The sequence below is a fragment of the Erigeron canadensis genome, chromosome 9, assembly GCF_010389155.1.
Source record: "Erigeron canadensis isolate Cc75 chromosome 9, C_canadensis_v1, whole genome shotgun sequence".
NCBI lineage: Eukaryota > Viridiplantae > Streptophyta > Magnoliopsida > Asterales > Asteraceae > Erigeron > Erigeron canadensis.
Window position 1 is genome coordinate 5548197 of NC_057769.1, and position 7515 is coordinate 5555711.

General features: G+C 35.4%; 1 long non-coding RNA gene across 1 annotated transcript in view; it reads left to right on the forward strand.

Moving 5' to 3' along the window:
* The first annotated feature begins 551 nt into the window (after positions 1-551).
* LOC122583042 overlaps positions 552-7515 on the forward strand; it is an 8660-nt gene continuing 1696 nt past the window's right edge. Inside the window, exons 1-5 of the long non-coding RNA XR_006321303.1 lie at positions 552-898; positions 2402-2466; positions 2668-2840; positions 3725-3772; positions 5209-5273. This is a non-coding gene — a long non-coding RNA (uncharacterized LOC122583042). The remainder of the gene's footprint in view (positions 899-2401; positions 2467-2667; positions 2841-3724; positions 3773-5208; positions 5274-7515) is intronic.

Here is a 7515-nt window from a genome sequence, read left to right on the forward strand (position 1 = left end):
AGGGTTTCTCCACTCCTCCCCTCCCCTGCCTGGTTTTTCTTCCCCTCCCCTCCCCTTTTGCTAGGAGCACTTCGTCACTCTTCCCCTCCCCTCCCCACCCTTTTCTATTTAATTAAATTTCTATTTATTTTTAAAACTAAAACATTTTATTTAATAAATTAAAAATACATTAAAACACAAAAACAACACAATTTTATTCAACACACAAAAACAATTAAAAACATACAATTTATTCAACATAACATACAACATAAACACACATAATTTCTACGTTTTCTGGGTAGGTCGGAAAATTTTGGGTCTTTAGTTTTCTTTCTCCTATTCATTTTGGTGATTTTTGGTTGTTTAATGTGGAAAAAAAATTTGATGAAGAAATGGAGGGGGGAGGTCACGAACAGAACACAGAAGAAAGAAAGAAAGAATGGAGAAGAGAAACGGAAAAGAGAAAGAGGGGATTGGACCGTTAGTTTGTGGGCCCCATTATATTTTTTTTTAATTAAGCTTGTAACGTTCGAAAATGTAGGCAGGAAAATCGGCACGGTGGTGCCCGATGTGCTCCCCTCCCCACCGGTACCGGGGGGTCGGGGCGGTGTGCACACCGATACCGGCCGGTACCGGTTCCCTGCCTTAACGACTCCGTCCACCAATAGAGCTAATGAGTTTTATATGAAATATTTTTTTTCTAATTAAAATACTAAAATAATCTAATGAAGTGACCCCATGATCATAAGGCGACTAAAATCCTAACGCGCCCGGCATTCATACATACAGTAATAACAATAATCATGGACGGGTGGAAGGAATGGCCACGCCGGCGCCGCTTCCATCACCGTCACCGCTACCGCCACGTCAACCACGGCGACACGCAGCATTGACCAAATGTTTGACTTTCGTTGAGGTAATATTTTGCAACTCATATGCAACATGTTTATTTGATAGAATAGAATGTATTCGACATAAACAGTTATATCAATCAAAATCAAAGCTTGATATTCGTTTATGTATTCGGGTAATTTTGTAAAATGGGTAACCCGCATTCTACATATTAGTTTTATGGGTTGGTTCAATATATTATTATTAATATATTATCCTCTAATTGTTTAATTATTCTTAGTTTCTAGTTTACAGTTTTCATATGCATGTATATATATATAGGGATATATATATATATGAGAAAAGTGAGTATGAGGCTGTTATGCACCCAACCCTCACATACTAATATTTTAATATTTTAAATAAATACATGCCCCATGATTTTTACATTTTAAAAAAAGGTATGTGAGGGGTTTTTCACCCATTTTGGGTGCCTAACAGCCTCATATTCCCTTCCCCCTATATATATATATTATATATGAGAAAAGTGAGTATGAGGCTGTTATGCACCCAACTTGGGTGAAAAACCCCTCACATACCAATATTTTAATATTTTGAATAAATGCTTGGCCCCCATGATTTTTATGGTTTAAAAAAAGGTATGTGAGGGGTTTTTCACCCAACTTAGGTGCCTAACAGCCTCATATTCCCTTCCCCCTATATATATATATGTATGTATTTTGGGGTTGTGGTTGTGGATATAAATATATAATTGGGTTGAGTTTTAGTGTCATCAAAATGCATGGATATGATATGTTATTTACTTTAACTATTTGCTTATATGACATTGTTACATTTTGGTTTGTGGGGATTCTGAAGGGAGTTTAGAATTGTTTTCATAATACAAGATCAACCCAATTAAGTAGGACTTATTTTTAAGATATATATTTATAAAAAAAAAACGGATGAGATTTTCTATGGCGGAGGACTTTTTTTTTTTGACTCAGATGTATGGGGTGTAACCCGGGCATCCCCATGGCCGTTTTTGAACCCTAATGAGGTTCGAAGTTGAGTCCTCTTGTGAAGACATCAGATCTCCCGACCACGCAATGGTGGTTTGTTTTTTACGATTTTTGTGTTTTAGTAAAATGAGCTGAAATCATAGGAGGGTCATTTTAGGAAGTAGGGCTATCAAAGAATGAAGTGCTGGTTCAAAGCCACTGTAGGTTGATGTGTATTTTTTTACTTCGATATTTTTGTTTATACATTATGTTTATGCTACATGCTATGGGATTTTGACTTTGTTTTCAAGTATCTCTATATTGATGTCTAATGTTATGGCTCGTGTATGTGCATTTTTAAGACATTACTTATTTGCCGATCCAAGAATCCCTATATTGAGTTAGACATTTAGTTGCAACAAAAGTTTTTTTTTTTAAGACTGAAGGAATTTGTCCTAGTGAAATAGTATAAATTTGATAATGTGACTTCCTTGGTCCACTTTAGATTATAGTATGATTGTCCTACCACTAGTTTGATTAAAAACATAGTACTAATGTTAACATATCATAATATTTTAACTTTGCAGGGTGAAATCTTGGATTGATAAAGCAGGTTATGACATAGTCTCATCTTCCGAGTTCTAAGCCAGTGGTAAACTATCGTACAACTTTTCTTTGATCATGTTTTCTTATGACACTCTATTAACTTGATGGAAGTTAAAATTTAGCATGTACAAATATCTTGGGCCTTTGAGACACAATACTTATCCGAAATACATAAAGCCATTTAAATACATAATTTTTTCATAGTAATAGGCAGGCAACATTTTGATTCTTATACATTATCTCTTAGGTAGGACGCTAGCTCTGTTTTACTGCAACACTTGCATTTGGGAAATACGAGTAGAAGGGAACCATATATGTAGGAACAAGTAATCGACTATATGGTTTGAGATATTCAGTTGAAGATCAGAAGATGTAGTCCCGTGAATGTCAGTATTAATATGACATCTTCAGTCTTTATCGGTTAGAATCTTCTTTTCCTGAAAAGACTTTAGCCATTTATGTTCCAGAGGTACCTGTTGTGGCTGTTTCTTTTGCTTTTTGACATCTGTAACATTTATAAGATTATGATATGTATCAGATTAGGATTCACACAGAAAAGATGAACAAACACAAAAAGATAACAATAATTGAATGATGAAAGATAGTACTGGAATTCGAGTTCCAGGGTTCCCACAGAGTTCTCGACTCAATAACAATACCCATGACTAAACACGTAGGCTGCAAGCCTTATTAATAAACACACCCTAACTTGGCTGTCAAGTGATTGCCAAGAATAACAAAGTAAATTAAAAGAATGACACTTTCTACCCTCCTAGTTCTTGACGCCCTTATTCCTCTTCTTTCGGGCTCTGACCCAGGTCCATATCAGCATATTAACAAATATTTTTCACTTAGAGTTTTAGTTACTTTATTGGTTTTCAAAATGTTTATCCTTATTGTGTTTGAATATAAATTTCATTCATGACTTGATAGAGTAAGGTAACATACTTTTGTAGTGAATCCACTACTTTTGTTAGTGCTTAGTTGGAGGTTTAAGAGGGTAAGGACTTAGTAATGGTAATGATAATGATTGGGGGTGGTGGGTTAGTTGGAGGTTTAAGAGAGCAAGGACTTAGTAATGGTAATGATAATGATTGGGGGTGGTGGGTAAGCTAAAAATAGTGGATTCACTACAAAAACAGTGTGACCCATTCCTGTATTTTGGCTAGTGGAGTGTTACTGAACAAATTAGGGGGAATGAATATAACTGCCAATCCCATTACGCTACATACCCTTAATTCATGTACAATTGGGTATATGATACACTATAATCAGATTTAGTTAACTTGAACCAGTTTTTGCAGGTGGATGCAAGTTAATGACAAATTGGAGCACTTGTCTTTATAAACAAGGTAATCCGCAGATATCAAGTATGAGTTAGAATATCATAACATTGTTCATCTGCCATCATGCCAGGTTGCTGCTTATAAAAAACCTACATTTTACTTGAAAACTTCTTTTAGCTAGAGATAGCAAACTGCGCTGGCCAAAATTGGTAGTTTTTGGTAAGGGTTTATATTGTTGGGTTGACATATGAGTATATGACATGTAACACTTTTTGTTCAAATAGTTTAAGCTGTTTTCAAGAAGAGTTGGTGTGTCAAATATAGATTTTTAGAAGTTCTATCATTTCAATCAGGGGTGATCAGAATATGGACCAGCCCGAGAAACCTGGTAAACCGGTCTGAAAACAACCCAGAACCGTTTCAAAGCGAGAATACATGGTCTGGTTCACTAGATGTTACAATAGCCTCACCATCCAGCCTGCGTGTTTCTAAAATATCTCCATCACAACTTCATTATAACTAAGGAACCTCTTCTGCAGTTCTTCAAAACCAAAATCATCTTCGTCATTGTAAAACTATTATTTTCAGTTCCATCTAAGAGATCATTCAGTTTTATTAAAACAAGTGTTACTCCCTTCATCACATAGCCTGAACTGGCAAAGCCCAAAACAGGTATCTAACACTGGCTTACACTAACATGAACCCCTTTACCACTCAGCTGTTGTATACACCTATGGAAAGCTGAATATATTGAATCCTTGACCTTAGCAAGTTTCCCCCACTCTAAGACAACCTCCTTGTTTCCCAGATAATTTTACATGGTTCAACAGATTGATGTGATTACACAACAGAAAGGGTACACAAATTCGGTTCACGGCCCTATGTGTCTTTAACCTGCCCGATTCTTAAAAGGACTGAAACTGACCCACTAATACATGGCCCGGTCCTTGGGTTAGATTTTTGGATGATTTCTGTTTCCGGGTTTGGTTTTGAACCATGATCACTCTTAATTTCAATAGATTATCAGATTTTCTGAGCAAAATGATTTATAAGGATTTAATTACACCGTGGGCGACTTTTGATCTATCGAACCCCTCCGATGCATTTGACCTGTAACCTGTTTCCATTTTGGTTATTTTTGTATCCGTTTGACGTTTATAAATAGCATATACTCTGAACCCATTTGTAAGCAAATGGACTGGAAAATTGCCACCCTCTACTTTTAGCTCTGAACTTGGCGTCTCTGTAAGAACCTTGCTCTTTATTGCAAATGAAATTAGTTTCGGATCTGGATCATCTATTTGTGCTGTTATCTAGGTCTTTCAAATTTCTACTACATAGATAATTTCATTGTTATTTCAAATCTGGAAAATTTTTTATGGGGCACCGAGTCTTGATAAATATGTAATTGCATTTCTAGCAGAGGAACTATAGAAGTTTTAGAATAATCTTTTCTTCTATATCTTGACGTTTAGATCCTGTATTACATTTCTTTCTTGCAGGTTGTTATGGCTGTCCTCGTACACATGACTGATGAAGATCGAAAGCCTTTAGGAGTCCCAGTGCGGTAAGTTTACGCTCTACACAACTTACTGATGGTTTCTATGCATCATTTACCTCTATGACTTTATTTATTCTGATTGGTATTCTTTCATGTTAAAATTAACACGAAAGTCGAGAGGTCATGTTCCCTCATTCCAAACCAAGTTTTTTTGTTATTATATAGGGCATCCTCTTTTTGTATGCGAAGGAACATGTCCTTTAAATGAGAGGACACTCATGGTTATTATGAGAACAGAATGGAGATAACCGTAGTCCTAGAGCTGTTTACGGTCCGGTTGGACTGAACCAGTCGATTATAGGACTAGACCGGAAACCTTTGATGTCCAAAATGTAGAACTGAGAACTTGACCAGGTAAGAGGGTTTAGTGCATGTTTGGTTTGTAGTCAGTTTTCGGGTTTAAATGGTTGAACCAACACGTATACATTTTTGATGAAAAGTTAGAGATGTGGATGTTATCTCCCAACTTATTGGAGAAATCAATTACAATTAGTATGACCACACATATGTCAAAATTACTTGTTTTTATATTTGCATCATCAGAACCTTTCTGGCATTAGTAACAATGTAATATGCATGGGGTAGTTTGTTTGTTACAAGTGTAGCTTTGGCTTAGTGTATCCTCTATCATGGAGGCTACTGTTAGAAAACTAGACACGTGGCAACTGCTGTGCTGCCTCTGCTATCAATTCGGTACAAACTAACTGCTCTGCTATAAACAAAACCAGTTCACATACCTAGGTTGTTAACAAAGAATAAACATATGAACATATCTACTGCCATACTATCACCTTTCTGTTGGAAATAAAATCTGAACAAGTAACAAGCAGGTTCGTTACAAATGCTATCTTCATGTGGACTAATCTTATAGAAGTACAGCTTGCAAACTGATGAAAACTTTTACTAGAAAATCACATATATGAATCATTTAGGATCTTTAGGTTAAATAAAAGGAAGATATATCTAAATAAAAGGAAGTTAGGATCCGACTATCATTTATATGTTGACCTTTTTCTCGATTCTTTGGCTAAAAGATGTATTTTCACGGTTTATACCCGAACCAAACCGAGATCCAATTTCAATGCATATATGTCGCCGTGGACCAGGTCGCTATCTTTGGTTCTGTATGGTTTCAGTCCAACTTCGGAACGGTTTTTTGCTTTTGACGGTTTTGACCGTATTATGAACACCTCTAGTAATTTTAACTCTCTCTACACACATACATAGTTGGGTTTATTTAAAGAACACATATTCAACATGTGAAAGACTGTCTATGGATATGTAAATTGTATTTCACACATGTTTGCACATATGTAGGGGGGAAGGATACGATTAGCTCTTTAGAAAGTCTGGGTTCTTTAATTACTCTGTCTCATAATAGTCCCCAGTGTTTCTCAACGAATGTATTGGTCTAGAATATGAATGCGCACATATTATTCTAGTGACTTTACAGTTTAACTTACACTAATGGTGTATATAGCAGAGAAAATGCACAAATTTATGCGTTACTGCCACTCCAGTGAATATATCTGTTATTGATTAAAATATCAATCTAGGTAAAATTATTGCAACCAAATTTATCGTATTTAATTTAACAGAATTGTATGTTAACTAATTTTCTTAGTGAACATATTGCACAAGAATATAATTACACATAAAACCATTCAATATGCTTTTATAGCTTTACCTTACTATATACATGCGTATACACTAGAATGAAATTTAGTTGTATATGTAAAGGGTGTTTGGAATTAAGTTTTGAAGAGATTATCCGTTTATTTCGTTTGCAAAAAACAACAATCAGAAAGTGTTTGTCTGAAAAAGTGATTATTTGCGAGGTAGAGGGAAAATCGAGTGTTGAAAAAACAAGTAATGACATGCTTTTTCAAAATGCAGTTCTGAAAGAATTAAATTCATTATGAAAACGCAATGCCACACACCCATTTAATAGGGGTGAGATATGTAAATTTACACTATATTTTGTCGCACCGAATATTCGTTGGATCTTAAACCCTACTGTACCTTTGTGGTGGCGCCGCGTTGGATATAATTTTGATAGGTACTCGTTAAATCGCCGTCTTGTTCCACGGAGTTTTTGAGGTGATTTGCTTAATTAATATTTCATAATGCTTTGATCTCTTCAGATAGTATCATACAAAAGCACTAGTTTATGCCTAAATTTTGTATTATGCTATACAGAAGTTAAAACGTATTTGGATTTTGTAGTTGTTAGATATGTTTTATTTGT